Below are 25,894 nucleotides of genomic sequence, written 5' to 3' on the forward strand. Positions count from 1 at the left end.
ACCCTAACTCAGTCCCAAGAGTAAAGAAGAGAGTGAAGTTCCCATCACTTAACAATGCAGATCAGATGTTTGGTTTTTATGCCCAGGAAATAAAATTCCACACACTTCGTGGTGTATAGCATTTCCCCATATTATCGAAAATTCATTTCTTTCTGCAAAAGAAATATCCCAGAGAGCAAGAGCACCTCCCTGAAGTTATTGTAGCAAACCACAGCTTTTTCTGTTCTAGTCTGTTGAGTAGATTATTCAGGTTCTCAAAGATACGATACACTACTTACTTGTGAAAATATTGCAGAGCTCTATTTACTTGTGAATCTACTAAATGAAGTAAGGAAAACTTAACTTACATCCTTCGTCTTTGCGCAGTATAATTTGGCCTTGGAAGTTAAACATAAGTGAGCCACAAAATAAATGTACCTCTCATGGAACTTAATCCTCCAATATTTAGTCAGTAAACTACTTAGAATAATTGATTAAAAGAGTACTCCAGTTCTTTTTTAAATTAACCACTTACACATATTTTCAGAAGATTCTTTTTTACCCTTCCTTACATGGGAAGACATATATTTCTGCATTGTACTTCTGACTAGGGCTTCTAAAAATAAAGGAACAATGACTTCACTTTTAGAACTACTTATTTGATTCATATTTAATTCATACACAAAGCTCATATGATCAATTAAGTATGACTTTTTTAGCTGAGTGACAGTCCTATTGTTTTTACATTTGAATATGAACATTTAAAATAAATCCAAGGCAGATTTGTAAAAGTTTGTTTACTTAATGCATGTCAGCTCTGATGACATGCATTTTAGATTAAAAAAAAACAAAAACAAAAGCAAAAAACCCTCCCAGCAACCCTCTTAACTACTTCCATTGTGCCTGAACATTTTCCTTCCCTCTTTCAATCAGTAAGTTGTAAAAATATGTAATAATGTGACATTAAGTGCTCACAAGTGCCTACAATATATTGAATCATGATTTCATCTATGAAAGTTGGATAGGGCTAAATGGTCCTGTAAAATGATCAGGAAACATCCGGATTGTTAAATGGCACCATAATACATGTTATCAAAGTGGATGATTGAAGTCAATCCAATCTGCTGAAATAGCAGCCTGGCCCCAATCCAATTCACAAGATCAAGTCAGGAAATAATGAATTGGATCCGGTTGCTTCCATTCACCAATGGAATGGAAAAGGCTGGTAGAACAGTCCATGTCTTTGTGCTACTGCTCCAGATTGTGATTCTGCAAATCTGCTGTCTTCTATCTTGAACTGACTTTCTTTCTTTCTTTCTTTCTTTCTTTCTTTCTTTCTTTCTTTCTTTCTTTCTTTCTTTCTTTCTTTCTTTCTTTCTCTTTCCTTCCTTCCTTCCTTCCTTCCTTCCTTTCTTTCTTTCTTTCTTTCTTTTTTTCTTTCTTTGTTTTAGAAAGGTCCTTCTTTCTCTGTGTGAGATATATGGGAGTCATACATATGGGTTTGGCTGGGCAGCAGGATAGAAGGGGAAAAGCCAGCCCCACTGTAAAATGTGTAGTTTGTTCCTCTGTAACTGGAACTCAGTGTAAAATACATTATGCTTCACAATGTGCTTCTCTTTTAGAATGTATCACCTTTTAAATTATGACATTAAAAAAACCTAAATCGATTTGATTGAGATAATACACTGTTTTCTTAGTGTGGTATAAATGTGGCTTGTCTATTAATTGGTCCTGTTTGATCTCTTCCCTAATACAATACCGTTTGTCCAACAATGAAATTATCTCAGCTTTAATCATATTTATTTTTCAAAAAGGCAACTTGTTTAGTTATTTCAGTTCATCCTCAGTCAGAGCAATTGAAAAACCTTTTTTTTTGTAAATTAATGTGCAGCCGTAGAAGCGTATTCTCCTGTGCAATATTAAAGACGAGAAACTGGAATATGAACTTTATATGGATATTTATCAATCTCTTGATGTTTCTGATTCAGGCATGTGCAAAGCAAATAATTGTGGGAAAGGAATGATCTAAAAGCCCAGATTTGTGTCTGTTTGAGAGGGAATAAATGTAGGCATACGCTTCTGAGAAAAATCTGTACAGAATTAGATCTGGACAAATAATAGTTCATTTTATTTTTCCAGTATAAACATTATGCTTTCAAAGTCTTGGACTTTTTTTTCTGAAAAACAATTAGTTTTATAGTATTTTATAGCAACTTGCTGGTAAGTTGAGAAAACATTTCTTATTCTTTATACTGTGGCTTTGTCACTGATACACCTCTGATACTAGCCTTTATTCTGAGGGTTTTGTGGCTTAAAAGAGGTAGAATAATTTCTTTGGATGTTAATATATATATAGTCTCGTATCATATGCTCAGGGAAGAATACATGACCAGATTTTAGAGAGAAGTGTAGATAGGTTCATCCACAAAATGGATGATAATCTGCTGGGTGAGTAAATTACTAACAGATTGCAAAGCCCGTACAATTCTATTTGCAGTATTTGATGTTAGGAAATGTGTCACAAGAGGCCATACCTAGTGAGAAGCAGAATTTTAAATACCTGCCTGGTTTTATTAAATGTTATTAAGTTTATATGAATGGTGTTTATTTTAACTTAAGGGTATTTTTAAAGGGCAATGCCACAGAGATTGACAAGTTTGTTTTAGGTAAATTTGTGTCACTTTTGTTTTCATGATGTTTGTGACTGTACTGATGCTTTTTTTTTTGGTAAAGTCTTTTGAGAACATTAGAATAAATAAATAGGAATCTGATACTCAGGACACTTCTTCGCCCAACACATTGCTGTTACTTTTAAAGGGGTACACTACAAAATTGCAAAAAGCAATATTTGGTTTTGCTGAATTATGTTTGCACTGCTATTTTATTTATGATTCCTGAAATAGTTTGGTCCCTGCATTATTCTGATTCCAAGTACAACAACGTAATATTTTTCCCATTTAACTCATAGATTAGGTGGTCTTTTCTGCCCCTTGGAAGCTTTAAGTCTAGACTGCTGTAAACGTAAATAGATTACCACTAATAATAATTTAAAATAACAACTAAATAACTACATAAATGAAATCAAACGAGGAGCAATACAAAACAGTAAAGTTCAGCATCAATAATATAATATAGTAGCACACTACAGTCCAGTTTAAGATAACAGCAAAAATACAGAACTTTAGTAATTGCAATAGCAAGAAACATTTAAAGCAGGGGTGTCCAACGTTGGCAACGTTAAGTCCATACTAGTTGGGGAATTCTGGGAGTTGAAGTTCGCAGTTTTAAAGTTGTCAAGGTTGGACATCCCTGGTTTAAGCAATCGTTAAAACCTCTTATCAGAATCTTATCTTAACAATTATCAGAAACTATTCACCTCTCAGCCCATTTCAAAGTTCTGTTGTTGATCACTTATAGTCAAGATGTCTCCCCCTGCTATGTACCCTTCCTGACCTTGAGATTCTTGATAAGGTCCTAGGCCTTTTCAGTTGTTGTACCCTTATTATGGAAAGCCATGTCTTGGTGATAGTCTAGTTTCAGAGGTAGTATTCAGCCAGTTCTGACAGGTAGTGGAAAGTTTGAGTCGTTCAGAGAACTGGCAAATAGGCTGGCCTCGCCCCCGCTGCCTCCCAGCTGATCTTCTTTTGTTGCCCTGAACAGGAGAATGGAGCTGGAAAGCAGGTTAGTGGGGTGGGGAGGGAATGGGGATTTTGCAGTATCCTTCCCCTGCCATACCCACAAAGCCATGGCCACAAAGCCACCCTACACATACAAGGCCACACCCACAGAACGGGTAGTAAAAAAAATTGAATCCCACCACTGGGATTGTGGGTCTAGTACCCACAATATTGTTATTTTTGTCCTGTCAGCCATAGAAGTGGAGTTCTCTAATAGGTAGGGGCAAGAAGACTGTGGAAGTCTGTGGAAGAAGGTCTGTGGAAACAACTTTATACTTTATTTGAACTCTAAAGCAACTGACGTCAGGGGCAAAGTACTGACATATCTGTCCATGTGGCTGTGGAGATAGATTGTTAAAATCAGGAAAATAGCGCTTCTGAGTATAAGTGTGTTCTCAGCCCAGGAAAATGACTGCCAGATTTAGAATCATATTTAGCCGCAAGTCTATTCCTCAGTTTCTACTCTCCTCCCTCATCAGCTCCCTTTCTAAATCAAAGAACCGGTTCTTACAATAGTGGATTAAAACTGTTTTTTTTTCTCCCAGTCTCTGCAAATTCCAGCAGTCAGTTTCATCCTCCTCCCCTGCTACAATCTGCTCTATAGAGATCTTGAACAGAAAAGATCCATTTGTAGAGTGAGAATATGAAGTATACAAAATCTCAGTGTTTTCTTAAGCAAGCAGAAGGAGGGATTTTTTTTAACCCTCAGACAAATATTTTAGTCTCTCTCTCTCTCTCTCTCTCTCTCTCTCTCTCTCCCCCTCCCTCCCTCCCTCCCTCCCTCCCCCCCCTCTCTCTCTCCGACAGTGGTTTTCATTTGTCTGTACAGTATATGTGTGAAGGGTAGATAGATGCCTGTATAGGTATGTGTGTATGTGTGAGATATGTTTCATTTTAACCTCCCAGTGTAGCTAACAAACAAACTAAGCAGCGGGTCACTGATTGCTGGTTTAGGTTTGTTCTGGTGGTCGGTCACAGGTCAGGTTGCTGACACAGCTCAAATCAGACAAAACATTCTGGCTTTGTACTTCTCTGCTGCCTCTTTTAGAAAATTGCTCAAGTTGTTCTTAACATAACCACCCACCTTCCTTTTCTGGTTCTGACATTGTGTAATAATAGATAGTGTTGACATCTGCTCCCTGCTGATCAGAAATTCTATACTTCTGTGAAAGGTAAAGTTTTCAAGAAATGACAAAATGTATTTGGTTTGGACAAGACGTGAGTTCTTTGCCTAATCACATATTGTGGGATATGGGGGTAAAAGGTTTACTGTTCTAGTTGTGGGAGAAAGTTTGTTGGGACAGGGAACACAGCAGCCCTGGGTGTGTTTAGTTTCTGCCAGTTATAGAGGTCCTGGCTCCATATCAAAACTTGTGTGTCCTCAGGAATTTAAAAGAAACATTTGCAGTATGTATGAAGAACAGCTGTCTCTGGTTGGGCTGAGAGCAACTTTTCAAAATGACTATTTGAACATTTTCTCAAGGAAGGATTAGAGAAGAGCATAACTGTGGGGCATTCTCTCCCCCCGCCCTCATCCTGGCTATTTTTATCGATTAACATCACATTGTTGTAGCTTCGGGAGAAGAGAGAGCATTTTATATATATTTCCCATCAGAGGAATATTTCCAAAAATAAAAAAGAGGAAGAGGCAGCTAAATCCCGTTAAGCAAATTTGCTCTGAAGAAGCAGCTAAAGCACCCAATAGAAACTCTATGGAATTAGCAAAAAAAAAAAAAAAAAAAAAGTTTGCAGGAAAAAATGTCACATCCAGATTCCAGGAAACTCCCTGTGCTTTAAAGAGTTAAGTAGCAGGGAGGATTTTACCAGGTGCAACTTCCCGCTTCGCCTCAGTGTTGTGATGTGTAAACCCGCAATTGGTGCAACATTTGTTTTCATGAAGGATAAAAAAATAGATAACTTTTAGAACCAGGAATTCTGCATTTCTTTTCCTGGAGGTATACTGAGTTGGAAAAAGGAAAAAAAAGGGAAAAAAGGAAGGAAAGAAAGAAGGAAGAGAGGGAAAGAAAGAAGGAAAGAGAGGGAGGGAAGAGGGAGGGAGGGAAGGAGGGAGGAAAAAAGAAAGGAAGGAAGGAAGAAAAAAAGGAAAGGAAGGAAGAAAGAAAGAAAGAAAGAAAGAAAGAAAGAAAGAAAGAAAGAAAGAAGTGCATTCATTTTGTTTTCTAAGCTCTTAATTTATACCACAGTGACAGATTTTCTTTTGAGCTACATTGGAGTTCCTTTTCCAAAAAACATTGTTTTTCTATTGTGTAAATAGATTTTAAAAACAGATGGTGTAGAGTCCTCACTTTGTTAAAAGTAAGACACGCTGTACATACTAAGTATACATTTTCTCACTGCCTATATTACATGCTTGGTCTAGTGGTAAGGGCACTAAGCTAGAAAGTGGAATACAGTGAGTTCAAGTTCTGCCTTAGCCATGAAAGCTACCTGGCTGACTTGGGCCAGTCTTTCTTTCTCAGCCCAGCCCACCTCACAGGGTTGTTGTTGTTGTTGTTGTTGTTGTTGTTGTTGTTGTTGTGAAAATAGGAGGAGGAAGGTATGTTGGATATATTTGTTGCCTTGATGTATTTGTAAAACTAAAAACTAATAAAGGAATGATATAAATAAATAAAAACAAATAAAAATGTTTCTTGATGATATGCATGAAATAAATAAATGCCTAGCCGACAAAAGGATGTGAGGATTACAGGTGTGAGGTGTTAAAAATCATGCATACTACATAAAGCCAGATAGTGTGTTTTTTAAACCACAGAATGTGACATTATGTGCCCATTTGATTGAGGCTTAATTAACTATGGCTTAGTATTATGTCATTATATCTTAATATTATGTCTAAGTATTAGGGTGAGATGGCTCAGCAGTTAAAGACACGGAGCTTCTCAGCTGGAAGGCTGACAGTTCAGGGTTTGAGACCTGAGCACTGCACAGTGGCGTGAGCTCCTGCTACTTGCTCCAGCTCCTGCCCACCAAGCATTTCAAAAGCATGCAAATGCAAGTAAATCAGTGGTGAGTTTCTCCTGGTTTGGCCAAACCAGTAGTAGTGGCGGGGGAAGCCCTGCCCATCTGCCTGGAGGCAGAAGTGTTGCACGTGCTCAGGAGTGCACCCAAACCAGTAGTAAAAATATTTGCAACCCACCACCGGGTAGGTAGCACAGTGGGAAGGTAACGATGTTCTGTGTGCCTCGGTGTATAATCATGCTGGCCACATGACCATGGAAAGATCTTCGGACAACTCTTTGACTAAGAAATGGAGCTGTGCACAGGCCCCTAGAGTCAGATATGACAGGATATAGGGGAAACCTTTACCTTTAGTATTATGTGATAAACAAAAGACTTGGCTTTAGTTTAAGCCAGGAATACCATTTTATATCTTTTGAGTGGCAGAATGCCAGGGCAAATTTTAATCCAGCCTCCACAGAATGTGCTGGACTTCAACTCCATCAATCCTTGCTAGAGAGATCAGTGGCCACATGGCTTTGTGGGAGTTAAATACACCACACATCTGGAGCTCCAAACTGGATGCTGAAGTATTATAAATGTTTTGTTAATTCTCAGATTCCAGACCATTTAGAGTTTCCCGGGAGACTATGAGTAATAAAATAAAAGTTGAGCAATTTTTCAAATAAGAAATAGCCTACTTCGTAGTATCTCAATGCCTTCTGTGTGGATTATATATCTACGGATCATGAGTAGTTTGTCTGTGGTGGGCAATCAAGTCCCCATCTCATATTGCAGATGGGTTTAAAAATCAGTGAAGTATTTTTAGGAACTTACTACTAGCTAAGTGGTATGGGTCCAGGTTACCTGATAAACAGTCTCACCCCAATGGGTTTGGCTCACCCTATTCACTCTGGCAGAAGGGGCATGCTCCAGATACCATCAGCCAAGAGATGGGCCTTTTCTCCTATGGCTGCCACCTTCTGGAACATGAAGGTGAGATTTGCCCTCTTGGCCTTCTGAAAGAACCTGAAAACTTGGCTCTGCCAACCGGCTTGGGGTCCTGATGGCGGCATCCTGTTCTGGAGGTGGCTAGTAGATTAAGAGAAGATTCCCTCCTCCACAAAATTGATTCTTTGTATTTGCTTTGTTGTCAACTTTAATGTTTTAACGTTCAATGCTCAATATATTAGTGATTTTTTTAAAATCTTCTAGTTGCTTTATTCTTTATTTATGGCATTGTAACCTCCCAGAGTCACTTGAAGGTGAGTTGGGTAGCATATAAATTTAATAAATAAATAAAAAATAATGAAGTGTCTAAAATGTTACAATCTTACATCTTTGTATCAGATGTGAATTGACTAGGAGGGCTAGTCCATAGATGCATTCTGAAGATCACAATGTCTGTTTTCTTTTATAGCTACACCTGTAACTCGTATTTTTAGGATATGTGTGTGTGTGTTTGTGTGTGTGTGTGTGTGTGTATATGTGTATGTGTATGTGTCTATGTATATACATATATATATATATATATATATATATATATATATATATATATATATATATATATATACATACATACATACATACATACATACATACATACATACATATATATATATATACATACATACATACACACACTTCACCATAATTTTAGTCATTGTACAGTATGTGCGTGTCTGTATAAAAGTGTATATTCTATACAATAAAAATTATTAAAAGAGGGGAAAGGGTGAGAAGCGGCTCGATGGGATCTACTATTGGTCCATCAACCACATCCAGATAGTCCTCAATTATGCTGAATCTTGATCATGCAACCATGGGGATGCTGTAATGGTCATAAGTGTGAAAAACAGTCATAAGCTACTTTTTTCCAGTGTGGTTGTAAATTTGAACAGTCACTAAATGAACTGTTGTAATTCAAGGACTGCCTGTATCATGCTGGAGGACAACTGGCAGAGCCAGGTCTTCAGTTCCTTATGGAAGGTGAGTTGTGTGGAGACAGATGTTATCCAGGAGGCAAGAGGTTCCAAGAGGATGGGCCGTGGCAGCCAAAATTCCTTGATTGATGGAGACTGCAATGTGCTTCCTCTGCTGGCATCGGTGGGGTATATCAGTCCCATTGGGATGAGATGGTTCCTCAAGTAACCTGGATCCATGCCATGCAGGGCTTTAAAAGTAATAACCTTGAATTGCATCTGGAAGGAAACCATCAGCCAATGCAGCTCATAGGACAGTGGTATAACCATGTGCCACTACAGGGCCCCCCAAAACTGCCCTCGTTGCTGCACTCTGCATCAGTTGAAGCTTCTGAATGCTCTTCAAGGTTGTCCCACGTAGAGTCCTTGCACTAGTATAACCATGAAATGACCTGGGCTTGAATGACTGAGCATAAGGATTCCTGATTGAGGAAATGTTGCAACTTGTTGTGCAAAGATTCACCTTTCTGAGCAGGAGTCACGAGTCCAGGAGAAACCCCAAGTTGCAAAGTGGATCTATCTGAGGCCACCCCATGGAGAACTAAAGATGTTGATGTCCCAGATCTTGAAGTTCCATGCACCTTAAACTCCTTGGTCTTGTCAGGGCTCAGCAAGATCAGGAGACTATACCAAGATGAGGAAGAAATAGGTGCTGTGAAGGAGGGTAGAATCCCAAGTTCTTGTGTCATGTTATCGATGACCTGAATCATATGAAGTGTCTCAAGGCGTTTATCACTTGACCCAGATTATAGGAAGCTTTGGGTAAGAGGCAAGTCTGGGTGTAGATACTTCCTGTTGATACCTAGAACAACTCTTAGTGTACAGTTAAGTAAGGGCTAATCTGGATCTGAGTATGGTGCAGAGTTGGTCAGTTTGAGGCTTACCAAACAGACAATTGAATCCCACTGCACCTGAAATTATATTGAAATTGAATCATGGCATCAGCTCATCTTACCGTATTGCTTAAGAGTTGAACCTCTTTGGAATAAGAAATAGCTTTCCTTAAAAAACAAAGCAACAATGATGCCAGCTGGGCTCTCTTGTCCATCCCTCTTTTTTTTATTTTGGCGTAGATGCCACTCTATTTCTAAAGACTCCGATCGTTTCCCCTTGAAATCATTCCCACAGCATCAGATTACATCTTCTGAAAGCTCAATGGGAAATAGAACGTTTCTTCAGCAACGCATTGCCAAAAATCATGGATTTTACATCTAAATTGTGTGTGTGCGCACGTGTGTGTGCATGCATGCATATGCTTTCAAATCATTTTTTGACTCCCAGTAACTGCCTGGATTAATCTCTGCAAATTTCTTGGCACAATTTCAAAAGTGGTTTGCTTTTGCCTTCTTTCTAAGGTTGAGAGAGAGAGTGAATGGCCCAAGGTCATCCAACTAACTTCTTGCCCAAAACAGGACTAGAACTCACACTCCTCTGGTTTCTAGCCTGCTGCTTTAAGCACTTCACCTAAACTGGCTCTAGTCTAGAAATTTAGCATTTAGAAGAAAAAGGTAATCTATTTGTACATTTAATAGAAATTATAGAATACATTGTCTATGGGGCCTGACTTTTGATACACTGTACATGTGTGTATATGTGTGTGCGCGCATGTGAATAGTACATTTTGATTTCTCCTTAGCTAGATACACTTTTCATGTTTCCATTAAAAAAAGTAAACCTAAAGAATTTACTTTGAAGAACAGCTTTGAAAACTTGCCAAGCTGTCTTTGTATTTTGAAAGTGTTACATCACGAAGGCAAATAGTCCCCAGGATAGGAAAAAGAAAACTATTAGCATTGTTTTCTTGAAAAGATAAAGAAGAAAGCATGCAAAACTTCACAATGTGTAAAATATGTGTTATTAGAATTCATTTAAAATCATTGTTTCTACCCTAGTAAGCTCATGATGGCGTTTTCTTATATAGAGTGTGAAATGTATCTGTATCGGTTCTTTATGTATTGTTCCATTACATCCTTTAATTTTCCACATTAAAACAATTTGATTTCACGTTGGATCATCTCATCTCTGAGGTATCTTCTAATACTTACGATTCCATGAAGTGATTAGCTACTTTGAAAAAGTCACAACAGCTGTGTTAATTATCATGGGCCTTACAGGTTGAACATTTGTAAACTCAGGTTTAGAGCTATATATACTTCTTCTCTTCTGAATTTCTCACCACAACCTGCTATTGAATTTCCTTCAGCCCAGAGAAAGCAAGACTTATTTGCTGACTCCATTTTGGAATCTCACTATAGTAGAATGACTCATAGCAGATAAAATTCCAGAAAGGCAGAAATTATACTATGGCTGGAATTGATACAATGGTCTTTTTCGGGATGCTTTAGTAGATAGGAGTAATTTTTGGCAAGCCACTGTAATAATCCCAGATATCTGATTGCATTACTAACTACTATCAACAAAGGGTGTCCCATGAGGAAGAACATTACTGAAGATACTTCATATTTAACTTGCCGTAATTATTTTATAACCTAACATCATGTTCTTTTCTAAAGAGCATGCATTAAAATGGGAAATGCACGCAATGTGGGGCTTTGATTAAAGGCATTGGGAGGTGCTGACTACTTCCATGCTTATATGCTACTTAAAAGACATGTATTTCTTGATTTAGATTAAAAAAATACACAGCTGCTACAGCACAGAGTTGGTATATATTTTAATGACCTCCAAAGCTTACCAAACATTTTGTGTTTTTAATACTTCACACATACAGTACTTTGAAATTGTAAAGGTAGCAGCTTTACCTAATCAAGTTTATTTATTTATTTATTTATTTATTTATTTATTTATTTATTTATTTATTTATTTATTTTCAATATTTCTAGACCGCCCCCTCTCCCCGAAGGGACTCGGGGCGGTGTACAGGTGTGTCATTAAAACGAATACAAAAGACGAATATCCCATACCCTTAAAAACGAATTAAACCTCATACAACTGTACAAAAAGTAAAAATTAAAAATTAAATTAAAAAACAACTAAAAGTATACCCCTAGAAAATTTTTAAAAATGCAGGCTTGAGGAACTAAATTGGGAATTAGGAATTAGGCCAGGCCGGCTAGATTGAACAGGTGGGTCTTTAGTTTCTTACGGAAGGAGCGGAGGTCGGTGATAGTCCTGGGGAGAGGTCATTCCAAAGGGTCGGGCCCATCACAGAGAAGGCCCTACTCCTGGGCGTCGCCCGCTGGCATTGCCTAGTGGACGGCACCCGGAGGAGTCCCTCTCTGTGAGAGCGAATCGGCCGAAGGGATGTATGGGGCAGGATACGATTCCGCAAATAACTAGGTCCTGTGCCATGGAGCGCTTTAAAGATGATGACCAACACCTTGAAACGCACCCGAAAAGCCACAGGTAGCCAGTGCAGCCCACGCAGCAAAGGTGTTATGTGGGAGTATCTAGTAGCTCCCACAATTGTCCGTGCGACTGCATTCTGAACCAACTGCAGCCTTCGGGTGCATCTCAAGGGGAGCCCCATGTAGAGAGCATTACAGTAGTCTAATCGAGACATCACAAGCGCATGAGTGACTGTACATAGGGCGTTCCGGTCCAATAGGGGACGCAATTGGCGCACCAGGCGAACCTGGTGGAATGCCCCCCTTGCCACGGCTGTCACATGGTCATCCATTGACAGCCGGGCGTCCAGGAGGACACCAAAATTGCGTACCCGATCCACGGGGGCCAGCTGTTTGCCCCCAATGGCCAGTGATGGATGTAACTGGTTGAACCGGGGTGCCGGTAGCCACAGCCACTCCGTCTTGGACGGGTTGAGTTTGAGTCTGTTACTTCCCATCCAGATCCGAACGGCTTCCAAACATCAGGACATCACTTCAATGGCATCGTTGGGGTGATCCGGGGTAGAGATGTACAGCTGCATATCGTCAGCGTACAGATGGTAATCTACCCCGAACCCACGGATGATCTCGCCCAGTGGCTTCATGTATGTGTTGAACAGGAGAGGCGAGAGGACCGACCCCTGTGGCACCCCACAAGTGAGCGGCCTCGGGCTCGACCTCTGCCCCCCTGTCAACACACATTGCGTTCGACCAGAGAGGTAGGAGGAGAACCACCGCAAAACGGTGCCCCTCACCCCCAACCCCTCCAGGCGACGCAATAGGATACCATGGTCGATGGTATCAAAAGCCGCCGAGAGATCTAACAGGACCAGGATGGATGAACAGCCCCCATCTCTGGCCCTCCAGAGATCATCCACCAACGCGACCAATGCCATCTCCGTGCTGTGACCGGGCCGGAAGCCGGACTGGCGCGGATCCAGATAATCAATTTCCTCCAGGTGCCGTGGGAACTGTTGCGCCAAGTTAGCATTCACCAAAGAACAAGATCAGGACATTTCTAGAAGTCAGGCAAATTTCCCATTAATATTCATAGATCCCAGCCATTCATATTACATTTTTCTATCTTAAAGCCTGGGATATGTTTTAAAAGGAGCCCCATATCTACTATGTGTCTACTATGTGGATAGATTTCAAAACTCTGGATTATTAAGAGAAGAAAAAAAAACCCTTTATTATCTATGCTATTGCCCATATATAATAAATTTCTCACAAATAGGAAACAGGATCTCATTTTTATTTAATTCTCACTTTCCTCCCCCTCCCCCCTCTGGATGTTCTTAAAGAAGTAACACAAACTATTGGAAAATGAGGATAATGCAATGATCTGGTGACATCTTAATATACCATAAGATGCTTCCTCACATAAGCGTAATTCCAACTGTGGCTTTTTTGGTGTCTCTTTTTGGAAATATATTGAATGCATTATTTAGAACCATAAGAAGAGGATTGTGGTAATACAGAAGCAATGGTTTGTTTTTTTAAAAAAACATCTTAGGTCATCAATGTTTTTTCCACGAAGACTAAATTCTAGGAAATTGCCGTTGATTTTCGCAGGAAGGATGACATATAATTCCTTTTGGAAGTGTATATGGATTGTACCATTAGTTTGTAGGCCATCTGGGACATGAAAAGATTATTTTTGCAGTTAACAAAACCACAACTCATTTTGGAGCTACTCTCTTCAGGCAGATTTAGATTCATATGGAAACTGGAAAAGGTGCAGAGGTGGTATTCAGCAGGTCCTGACCAGTTCTGGAGAACCGGTAGTGGAAATTTTGAGTAGTTCAGAGAACCAGTAAATCCCAACTCTGACTGGCCCCGCCCCAATCTATTCTCTGCCTCCCGAGTCCCAGCTGATCTGGAGGGAATGACCATTTTGCAATATCCTTGCCCTGCCACGCCCACCAAGCCATGCCTACAGAACCGGTAGTAAAAAATGTTGAATCCCACCAGTGAAAAGGTGATACATAAATACTGGCTAACTATAATCCTCAAAAACATATGGTTTTTTTTGGGTGGATGGCTTTGTGCAGAAGACTATATAGACTAAGACTTTGGGATTATAATAAAATTCTTATCAACTGGCTTCCTTAATCAGAACTGAACTAATATCGTCCCACATTTTATAATCTTGGTCCTTCTTTGATATCACCATAGTGATCTGATGAGATGTACCCAAACCTTCTAGCTATAGGACATTTCTGAACGCTGTTGTTAGTATTTCACAAAAAACCAGCAAATCATGCATTTCAGGTAAATGGTGGTGTTTTTTTGTGTGCCTTGGCTTGGCACATTGATACGCCTTCACACTTGGCTGGGCCTGAGGTGCATTTGTGCAAAGCCAGATTGTTTTAGTTAACATAATAAGTGAACCTGCTGTTCTACCTGCATGTCTGGGAGAATTGCCAGGAGACTTCCCGACATTTCAATCAGAGGGATAGGGTTATAAAGCTGTCAGTTTCCTTGTAGGCTAATTTGCCTTTCCTTTGGACCTACTGTAACATTCAGTTCATTGACAGAGAAAACAACCCTGGTTCGGGAGATAATATTTTAGCTAGGATCAGTGGGAAGACAATCCCACTGATTTCTTTTGAACTTCCCTTTCTGTTTGGATGAGGGCAATTGTGGAACTAAACATTGATTTAAATAGGGATTTGCAATTTTGTCATGATTGTGCTTAGTACTGAGGCATTCTTATAGGGTATTTGTCCTCTATTCTGTGGAATCTTGATGTCACAGAGAGCATGGTTTTAATTAAATCACCAACCAAAAATCGTAGAGGTTGTATTCAATAACAGTACAACCAGAAGAGATCTCATAATGATGATCTTCTTTTTCTTTTTCTTCTCCTTCTCCCTCTTCCCCTTCTTCCTCTTCTTCCTCCTCTTCTTCTTCTTCTCCTTCTCCATTAAATTTTCATGATAGATTGTGAAGATCTTTGTGCCTACTGGAGACCTGTCCTCTTCAGGGAAGTAGCTCCTTCTAAAAGGAATCTAGATTTACAGACTGATCTGGAGAAGCATGTAAATGAAATAGCAGGCTTCCATTTGAAGGCAGGCTGTTCTCATGGCACCAAACTTGCTGCCCCCTTGGCAGGCCATCATCTGGAGATCATCCAATACAGTTTGGTCCACACATCATGTTTAATCATAGTTCCTTGAAGAAAACACATCTGATGGTGATCACACAGCATATTGAATGATGGATTACAAATTATGAGGACTGGATTCATAGTAGCAGTAGCACTTAGCAATAACACTTATATATCACCCATAGTGCCTTACACCACTCTCTGGATAGTATATCATGAAAACATTATTTGCATATTGTCCACAATAATCTGGGTCCTCATTTTACCAACCTTGGAATGATGGAAGACTGAGTCAACCTTGAGCCCCCCATCAGGATCAAACTCCAGGTTGTGGGTAGAGTTTGCCTGTAATATTACATTCTAACCACTGCACCACAATAGCTTCTTCCTAATACCTTCTGAATTGCAAATTTAGTTTTGCTTGATGAGTGAACCTGGCCTCATATCACTTGTCCCCAACTTAGTGTCCCCCGAGATGTAAGGATTTCTATTTGCAAGTTCCCCCAGCTGAACAGATGCAGCATAGCTTCAGCTATAGTAAGTATTTTTTTCTTCTCATACATGAATCAAGAGATTGCATCAGATCAACTATTTGGAAATGTGTTAATACTGGTAGTGATTACAAATTAAATTATCTATTTTCCTTGTGAAATGCACCCAGAGTGAGCCATTGCCTCACACTCAGTTTTCACCTCCTCTAATAAAATCCGAGGAAAACATCTCCTATAGAAAATGTAATTGGATTGTAATTTTCTCTCACAGCTCCACTCTTTTCATAAAGCTGTTACAAACATTAGGAAGCCTCCTTCATACTGAATTCCCATGCCTTTTGTTACTTTTACATTTTTTTCAGTTAAAAAAAACAAATCAGTGTCCTTTACTTTGCTGTTTTCTTCGTTCTGGTACATCATGTCTTTGCTGTGTGCTTTCTCTCATGAACTGGTCATTAATTTGAAAAAGGAAATAGTTCATTGCATTGTTTAGCGATTCTTTTAGATTTAACTGAACAAATGACATGAGTGATAGATACTGAGGGAGTGCAGTGTAGGAAAGTTGCCTACAGCTGGCCTATAGGAAGGTAGGCACAGCTATCAAATACACTTTATACAAATGCTTCTCTGGATGGAATGATATTTGAAATGTTCGAAGCCTACAGGTTAAGATTGCAGGAACATGTTGATGGGTCTGAGAGGTGAGAGCACAGACCTAGAAGGTAAAGAAAGACAGGTTGTGTCAGAAGCAGATAGGAAGCTAAGAATGTTAGGTTTGGCTGTCATAGAAGAAATGTCTTCACAAAATAATCAGATGCTGCACAGAGACAGGTTCCACGGGCAAGCTCTTTGAGTTCTGCTGAGTTAAGAAAAGAAAGTGGGTTTGGGGGTAGCAAGACACAGTGGGAAGTAGAGTTTGCAATCCAAATGGAAATTATTCACCATAAATAGCTGCTCTCTTGTCTTGTAGTAAGACTTTGTGAAGGCTTCACCAATTCACCTGTCCAGGGCCTCAGCCTTAGTTTCCTAGTGGGAAACTGCAGACCCCAAAATTGCAATAGTTACCAGAGCAGTTCAAAGCATGGACCATCGCTGAGATTGCTTTGTTATTGTTTCTGCTGGAAAGTTTTCATAAGTTCAACATCTCCTAATGTAAACAACAACAAAACAACAATAACAAAACAACATTGTCCTCTAGCTTACATGCATAATATAGGTCTGATGAATTAATTTGGTTCAGCGCATGAATGAATAACACATTGATGTCCAAAGGCAATCAGGAAAGATCTCATAATGACTTTTTCTTCTTCTTCTGGTCTACTAGAGTTTCATGATAGATGGTGCATATCCTTGTGTCCACTGGAGATTCACCTTCTTCAAGGAAGCAGCTCTTTCTAGAAGGACACTAGATTTACAGACAAATTTAAAGAAGCACGTAACTGAAGTGGCAGGTATCCACCCAAGCTGTTCTTATGCCTTGCTGCCCCTTTGGCAGGCAGTCATCTGGAGATCCTCCAATACAGTCTGGTCCATACATCTGGTTTAATCATGGTTCTGTGAAGGAAGCACATCTGATTGGAATTGCACAGTATTCTATTTTTTTCTGAGAGTGCAAAGACCACATATAATGCGTGAGAGAATGATACAAAATGGGCTAGTCCCCATTAGGACAGTGGTGTGCTGGAAATGTACAACAACTGGCTCTGCCAGTTCCATTGCCAGTGTTGCATTATTTTTCACCTATTCAGCATTCTAGGAATATTGTCTTGCTTGGCTCTCAACTGGGAAAAAAAATTCCAGAAAAATTAACAGCTGTCTCCTGTGAGGTGGTGACAAGGTGCACAATTGAGCTTCTACCACAATAGTTATGTCATTTCTTGTCTAAATGATGGGGAAATTACTACTGATATTCATCAATTGTGATTGGAATAAGTTTAGAAGCCACCAGGTTGCCCATCCCTAATGTAAGGTACCACTGTTCTCCACCATTACTTCTTAACCTTTGTTACAGAGATTATTGGATGAATAATCCTGAATTAGTAATCCTGAATTAATAATAATAAAAACAATTAAAGCATCACTTGAACACCATAGACCCGTGATGGCGAACCTATGGCACGCGTGCCACTTGTGGCACGTGGAGCCATTTGTCAGGGCACGCGAGGCGCTGCCCTGTCAGCTGGCCAGTGCGCATGTGCGCGCTGGCCAGCTGAGTTCACCTTTTTAAAAGCTATTTTTCGCCTTCCCCAGGCTCCAGAGGCTTTATAGGAGCCTGGGGAGGGTGAAAAGAGCCTCCCCCGCCCCCCCGGAGGCTTCAGGTACCGTCCGGACGCTTCCCTGATGCCTTCGGAGCAATTAAAACCACCCTCCGAGCAAACCGGAAGTGACTTCCGGGTTGCTCGGAGGGTCGTTTTAAGCGTTCCGAAGGCTTCAGAGACCGTCTGGATGGCGGAGGGAGGGGGGACTCTATAGCCTTCCTGCCATGCGTCCCGCACAGAAATCTGTGCCCTCAGGGCTTTGCGCGGGTGTCGCAAGGGTTTAGCCAAAAGGGAGGGGAAGGGGGAGGGGGAAAGCGAAGGAGGCTTTGTTGTCCTCCTTCTCCTCCTTTCCCCCTCCGGCTCGAACGCAGTGCCGGGGCCCGGCACTCCGCGAATGAATCGGAACCTGCCGACCGGAGGAAGAGGGCAAGAGACCGGTCCCGTGAACAGTGGCAGCAGCGGTGGCGGCGGCAATAGTCGCAACTCGGCGGTGGGCCGCCCCCGCTGGGAGACAAAGGAGGGGAAAGGCAGCAGGCAGCCGAGCTCCGAGGATGGAGCCGCCCGCGGGGCTGAGCACTATGCGCTGCAGGGCCGCCTGAGGCCGGGATCGAGGTGGCTGCGCGGCCTGCCTGGTGTGGCGCGGCTAGAGAAGGAGGAGGCGGCGAGGGCGGCGCGGCCGAGGCCTGACGGACTTCCCTTCAGCTGAGCCCGTCCTGAGGCGCCGCGTGGCGGGGGCGATCCAGGCCCGGGCGATGGAGACGCACATTTTGTGCCTGTTCAGGGACCGTCCCGAGGCTTCCCTGAAGCCTTCGGAGCGCTTAAAACCACCCTCCGAGCAACCGGGTTGCTCGGAGGGTGGTTTTAAGCATTTCGAAGGCTTCAGGGAAGCCTCCGGACGTTCTCTGAAGCCTCCGGAGGGCCTCCGGGGGGTCGGGGGAGGCTCTTTTTGCCCTCCCCAGGCTCCTATAAAGCCTCTGGAGCCTGGGGAGGGCAAAAAAAGCATGTAAAAATTGGGGGGGGGCGTTGTTCACGCATGCGCACTGGGGGCGCACATTGCATTATGGGTGCGGCACGCCCGCACATGACCCCCCCGCGCTCCCCCCACTTGTGGCACGCAAGCCAAAAAGGTTCGCCATCGCTGCCATAGACCCTGAAAAATTCACCACCAATAAATTGTAAAAGTAGCTTTACTCAGAACCACTTACATCCTGAGTCAATACCTCTACCACCATCAAATTTCCATATCTGCCTATCCCTGGTCATTGGGAAGAACCTGATAGGTGGATAAAAATTGCCAAGGCCTGTCTGAACATCAGGCTGACTGTATGATGAATCAATAATGCTACAATGCTGAGGAAATGTCTTTCCTCATTTTCTTTCTCCCTCATTCTGCAGTGAACAAATGAAACATGTCTTCCATGTTCTAAAAAATCCACAAGGCCCTGTGAATATACAAAGTGGGAAGGGTGAGTGTACATGAAGTATCTTTTCTTCTTCTTCTCGCTTGACCTCTTTAACATTCTCCTCAACTTCCTGAAGGGAAGATAACAAGAGAGGTTCAGGGCAAAGCCCTCATATTTCTATGGGAACACAGAGATGAGACATCTATCCTTTTATCCATTACTCATTCTTAATAAGGTAACGCCTGTCTGGAGTTGGAGTCATCTGACCGGGCTACATTTGACTTCCCAGGTTGAACTGAATGACTTGAATTGTACTTTAGAATTTCATCCCTGTGGTTTGATAACGAAGACCAGGAAGTTTTATGTTTAATGCAGTCTTTGTTACCTGTAAGTGAAATAGCCAATGATATGAAAATCAGTCTACAAAGGGACTGATTTGCAGCCAAACCAAACAATTCCTTTGCTGGTATATGAGACAAATATTAGAACACTTGGTCTTGTAGATATTTATTTTGATACATAATCTGATCTATCAATCAAAAAAAATTGTGATGAGCTTAAAAAATATGGAAACCAAAAATACTATCAAACAAAATGGCATAAAGCAGAATATAATGTTTCATTAATATATTAATATCTCCATTGCTAATATTTTATTCTGTTTTAATTCATGTTTCTACATAACAAAAACTTTGACTGGATCAGACTATATAGACTGACTTCTTCAAATACCAAAATCAAAGTATTGATTTGTGTGTGTGTGTGTGTGTGTGTGTGTATTGGGAAAATCAAAGCATTTGGGATACACACACACACACACACACACACACACAATGTCTGTCTGTCTGTCTGTCTGGGATATACATATGCAAAAGGGAAGCAGTATGCTCTTGCCCATATTTGGACATACCAGGTGCCTTGACAAATCATCTTGGCTACGGAGTTGATCTGTGCAGGTTGGTGATGTTACGAAACAGTCGACTAATCTGCATACATCAACTCCATCAACTAATCAAGATGTAACAACACAGCCAACCAACCTGCTTACAGCAACAAAACCAGCACTCCACCCCTTCCCACCAATATTTATAGAAAGACGGCAGCTACGATCACGCTTTGCTCACACAAGCACGAATGGTCTGAAGTTTTAATTTTACATTAAAAGAGAGCCCTGGTATAAAAGAAACTGAAAATGCCTTTATCATGCATTTCCTTTTTACCTAATCATTCATATTGAGTTTAGCTGAAATTTTTGTAAAGTTCCTTCGTAGTACATAATGGCACTCAGTTTTAGCCATCTTCTTGGCTAACCACACTTATAGTATGTTCTACTAGCTCCCATTGGCATCAAAACCCCATCATTATACCATCTCCTGAATTGGGAGGCACTGGAAGATATTTGCCAGTCTCTTTGAAGGTAGTGGACATTTGGTCCTCCAATGAAAATCTTCTCTGTTTTATCCCTTCATACAACCCCACCCTGCTACACTCTGTCTTTACAATGAGGTTTGTTGGTTTTAAGAAAGGGAGGGAAGTACCCTCAGTCTCAGTGTTTCCACATTTTCTTGGGAAATCTTTCAGCTCAGAAAATAAATTAAGCTCTGCCTTGAAACAGGATTTCCTATTTGATAATTTCATTTTCATTCCTGAATTTGCCTAAGCAAATAGACCTCAGAACTATTAAAGCTCTTGTTGTTATGACCTTTAACTGGGCTAAATGATGCATCATGGGGCAACCATTTTTAAACCAAGGTACCTCAAGTGGGCTACGTAATATATAGGATGTATCTAAAATCTAGGAATTCTAAGGTGGGAAGGAAAGAAAAAAATTACTGACAGAATGAGAGGGAGGGAAGGAAGAGGGAGGGAGAGAAGAAAGATAGAGGGAAGGAAAGAAGGAAGGAAAGAAGAGAGGGTGGAGAAAGAAAGAAAGAAAGGAAGAGAGAGGGAGGGAGATGGAAGAACAGAAGGGTGGAGGGAGGGAGGAAAAAAGGGAGAGGGAGAGAGGCAAGGAAGGAGGAGGGAGGGGACGGGAGGGAGGAAGTGGGAAGAGTGTGGGAAGGAAGGAAATGAACAGTGAGGAGGGAAGGGAGGGAGGAGAATAATAATAATAATAATAATAATAATAATTTAAATTTATTAGCCGCTCCCTTTCCGAATAGGACTCGGGGCGGCGTACAGTGGAGTAAAAACATATAACATTTACATAAATCCATGACATACATAAGTACATAGACACACATGTTCGGAGGAGGTTAACAGATACAATACATAGACAATTAAAAACCATTAAAATACCCTAATTATAAAACCCCATGTACAATCCAAATTCAAAATGTTAAAAACAGACAGTCAGGAGGGGTACGAGAAAATTACGGTTGAGCCAGGCCAGATAGTTGGAAGAGGTGGGTCTTCAGTTGTACACGGAAGGAGCGGAGATCGGAAGTAATCCTGATGTCCCGGGGGAGGTCATTCCACAGGGCTGGGCCCATCACAGAGAAGGCTCTGCTCCTGGGTGTCGCCCCCCGACACTGTTTGGCGGTCGGCACCCGGAGAAGTCCCTCTCTGTGAGAGCGGATTGGTCGTAGGGATGTGTGGGGCAGGATGCGATCCTGCATGTAACTAGGCCCTGTGCCATGAAGCGCTTTAAAGATCATAATCAAGACCTTGAAACGCACTCGGTAGACCACAGGAAGCCAGTGCAGCTCGCGCAGGAGAGGTGTTACAGGGGAGAATCTAGTCCTCCCCATGATCACCCGCGCGGCCGCGTTCTGGACCAACTGTAGTCTCCGAGTGCATCTCAAAGGAAGCCCCATGTAGAGAGCATTGCAGTAGTCCAGGCGAGACGTCACCAGCGCATGGGTGACTGTGCGTAGGGCATCCCGGTCCAATAAGGGGCGCAATTGGCGCATCAGGCGAACCTGATGGAACGCCCCCCTTGCCACGGCTGTTACATGGTCATCCATGGACAGCCGGGCATCCAGGAGGACGCCCAAATTGCGCACCTGTTCCATAGGGGCTAATTGCACGCCCCCAATGGCCAGAGATGGAAACACCTGGTTGAACCGGGGCGCCGGAAGCCACAGCCACTCCGTCTTGGAAGGGTTGAGTTTCAGTCGGTTGCCATCCATCCAGATCCGTACGGCCTCCAAACACCGGGACATCACTTCGATGGCCTCATTGGGGTGGTTTGGGGTGGAGATGTATAGCTGAGTGTCATCAGCATACAGATGATATCCCACCCCAAAACCACGGATGATCTCGCCCAGCGGTTTCATGTATGTGTTGAACAGGAGAGGCGAGAGTACCGAACCCTGTGGCACTCCACATGTGAGAGGCCTCCGGGTCGATCTCTGCTCCCCTGCCAACACACGTTGCGTCCGGTCAGTGAGGTAGGAGCCAAACCACCGTAAAACGGTGCCCCTGACTCCCAGCCCCTCCAGCCGGTGCAACAGGATACCATGGTCGATGGTATCGAAAGCCGCCGAGAGGTCTAATAGGACCAGGATAGAGGAACAACCCCTATCTCTGGCCCGCCAGAGATCATCCACCAATGCGACCAAGGCCGTCTCCGTGCTGTGCCAGGGTCGGAAGCCGGACTGGCGCGGGTCTAGATAATCATTTTCCTCCAGGTGGCGTGGGAACTGCTGTACCACCACACTCTCTACAACCTTCGCTAAAAAAGGAAGGTTGGAGACTGGACGGTAATTGACTAGGTCCGTCAGGTCCAGGGAAGACTTCTTGAGCAGGGGTCTCACCACCGCCTCTTTCAAGGCGGCTGGTAGAGACCCCTCACCCAACGAAGTGTTCACTAGGACCAGGAGCCAGTCACGTGTAACCTCCCAGGATGCCAGTACAAGCCAGGAGGGACACGGGTCCAATAAACATGTGGTGGGTCGCAGACGTCCACGCAACCTGTCCAAATCCTCGATGGCAACCGAATCAAACTCCTCCCAAAGCGGACCCTCAAGACTCGCCACGGGCGTCTCTACTGAACCACTGAAGGGGGTCCATCCCGTCCGGATTTGAGCGACTTTGTCATGTAGATATTTCCCAAACTCCTCTGCTCTACCCTGTAAAGGGGCTTCCCGCGGCCTCTCAAACAAGAGGGAGAAAGAGAAGAAAGAAAGAAAGAAGGAAGAAAGGAAGGAAGGAAGGAAGGAAGAAGGAAGGAAGGAGGGAGGGAAGGAAGAAAGGAAGGAGGGAAGGAAGAAAGGAAGGAAGAAGGGGGAGAGATTTCTGATAGTCTCTTCCATCTTCCCATAAGTAATGGGATTGGGGAAGCTATCGGAAAATTAGAAGCCACTCCCATTCCTACTCTTCTTTTGTCCACCAGTGGTTGTTCTGTTTCTTTGTGAAGAAATATCTGTGAAATGATGATCCAGTGGGGCAAGGGTTGTCTAGTATTTCATAATTATTTGTATAGGTTTTATACATAGAAGCACTGACAGACGGTGTAACTTGAACTTGGACTATTAAATAAAACAGTAGTAACCCTTCAAATACTCGACTGCAAACTGCTACAATGGGATTGTTCCAAGTTCTTCTCTCCCAAAAGAAATGGAGAGTCCTATAACCAGCCAAAGGAGATTTCACTATTTCATGGTATCCTAATGTCCAATTCAATCCTTTCTCTCTCTCTTTTTTTTTTTTGCTGGTGGCAAGACCGCAGCTGAGTGACTTTGCACAGTCAGTCACCCATCATCTTATTTATCAGAATCACTCAACAGCATTAAAAAGCTGAAGGCATTTGGCTGGCTGTTCACGAAAAAACTATTTTGGCTATGTTGCTTTTACTATGGCCAGCCTTTGTTATCCCGTTTGCTGTTAGTCTCATGGAGGATTGTTTACAAGGCCAGTTTTGAGTAGAATTTACTTTACAAGTGAAAGATGTCTGTTGCAAACAGGCTCTGTAATTAAACCAGATTTGTTTCTTTCTCAGTTCCATTACAGATTATACATTAGTTGGTTCTGGAAGAAGCAATAATTGCAGTGTAAATATCACAAACCTTTCAAAAGTGACTCTAGCTTTTTTCAGCAACCATGACAAAAGGAAGTTTCAAGGTACTGCAAGGAATACGTTCCCTAGCTCTGTTTTTGTTCATGAGAATAAGGGATAGACTGTCATGCCAAGAGTTCTGTAAATATAAAACTAGAATTAGGCTGTTAACAATTTACAAAGAGTCAAAAACTACCTGAGTGGGATATTGGCTTTTAAAACAGAAGAATCCTGCTATATTGTTTGTCTATTTGCAATCTTCCAACAACCTGGGCATGTAAAAATGCACAGGTTTTCTCCATTGTATGTAATGGATATATTTTTAAGGATTAGAGTTATTCACATAGCTGGAGCTTACGTTACCATTCTGGTTCTGGGGAAAATCTAGTAAATGTTTGGCATGCCGAAGCACCATTTAAATGATTGGGATTTACATTGTTCATAAGTGCTAAGGTCCACTTGCTTTTAATGAGTCTTTTGTTTCCTTCCTGTAACTTGTTTTGACTGATGGATAGAAAATGCAGACTGTTTAAATAATCATGAGCACCTCCTTCGTCTTTCCCTGTTCTTATGTAGATGGGGGAAAAGAACCAGGAATGGTGAAGAGATCATCTATTATACAGGTAGTCCTTGACTTGTAACAGTTCACTTAGTGACCATTTGAAGTTAAAATGGCACTAAAGAAAGGCGACTTATAACTGGTTTTCACACTTATGACCATTGCAACATCCCCATGGTCAGATGATCAGAATTCAAACACTTGGCAACTGACTCCTATTTATGACAGTTGCCGTTGGTCATGTGCCTGATGAGCAAAGTGAATGGGGAAATCAGATTCAATTTACAACCATTTTACATTGACTAGAGGATATTTCTCCTTGTCTAATGTACATATAGGAAGTTTTCAACTTACAACAGTTCATTTAGTGATGATTCAGTTCATTGAGCCAGATTCAATTAACAACAACGTAACAACCACAGTGATTCATTTAACAACTGTGGCAAGAAAGGTTGTAAAATGGGGCAAAAGTCACTTAACAATTGTTTCATTTAGCAACATAAATTATGGGTTTAATGGCAGCCGTAATTGTAAGTTGAGGACTACCTATATATTGGAGAGAAAGCAAAGAAAAAAATGGTCATAACTTCTGTATGGTAAATCGGACATTGCCTCTGATGTACCTTTTTTTCCTAGGGAAGGCTTTATTCTTTCTCTTGGAGGGGGGGGGGCAAATGACAATTGGTGTGTAAGAGGGAAGTAAGCAATATGTAGGGCCAGAGCCAGTAAGTAATTGTGGGATCCATTCGGTTTCATCCTGGGCATCCGTTTATTCCATTTTTCTTTGTTTCTGAAAACTTCTTCTCTTATTCTTTCTCCTCCTCCATGGTTGTGGGAAAAGAGTGATTTCTCTTCCAGGAGATTGTAGACCTTTTCATTTAGGCTGTGGGCCATATGTGGGCTTAGAACTGCAAGATGGATCTTTGTGCACCAAAAGTGACTAGGATGAATTGCTGTGGATATGGAAAGTAGATTTTCTTGGCCAACTCTACTAAAACTCTTTTTTTAGAGGTTGCACCTATGGCCAAGCCTCTGTTCTCTTACTGAGATCTGAGTCACACTGTCAGCTCCCAATTCTAGGGAGCCCAGATGTGGGCTGCAAAAGTCCAGGTGACAAATGTTGCAGCAG

At 41.8% G+C, this 25,894-nt stretch overlaps 1 long non-coding RNA gene across 1 annotated transcript in view; it reads left to right on the plus strand.

Annotated features, from left to right (window-relative positions):
• Positions 1-4,711: 4,711 nt before the first annotated feature.
• Positions 4,712-25,894, plus strand: part of LOC309383240 — a 120,881-nt gene continuing 99,698 nt past the window's right edge. The window contains exon 1 of the long non-coding RNA XR_014173803.1: positions 4,712-4,828. This is a non-coding gene — a long non-coding RNA (uncharacterized lncRNA). The remainder of the gene's footprint in view (positions 4,829-25,894) is intronic.

This window comes from Natrix helvetica (genome assembly GCF_964273705.1).
Source record: "Natrix helvetica genome assembly, chromosome: 1".
Lineage (NCBI taxonomy): Eukaryota > Metazoa > Chordata > Lepidosauria > Squamata > Natricidae > Natrix > Natrix helvetica.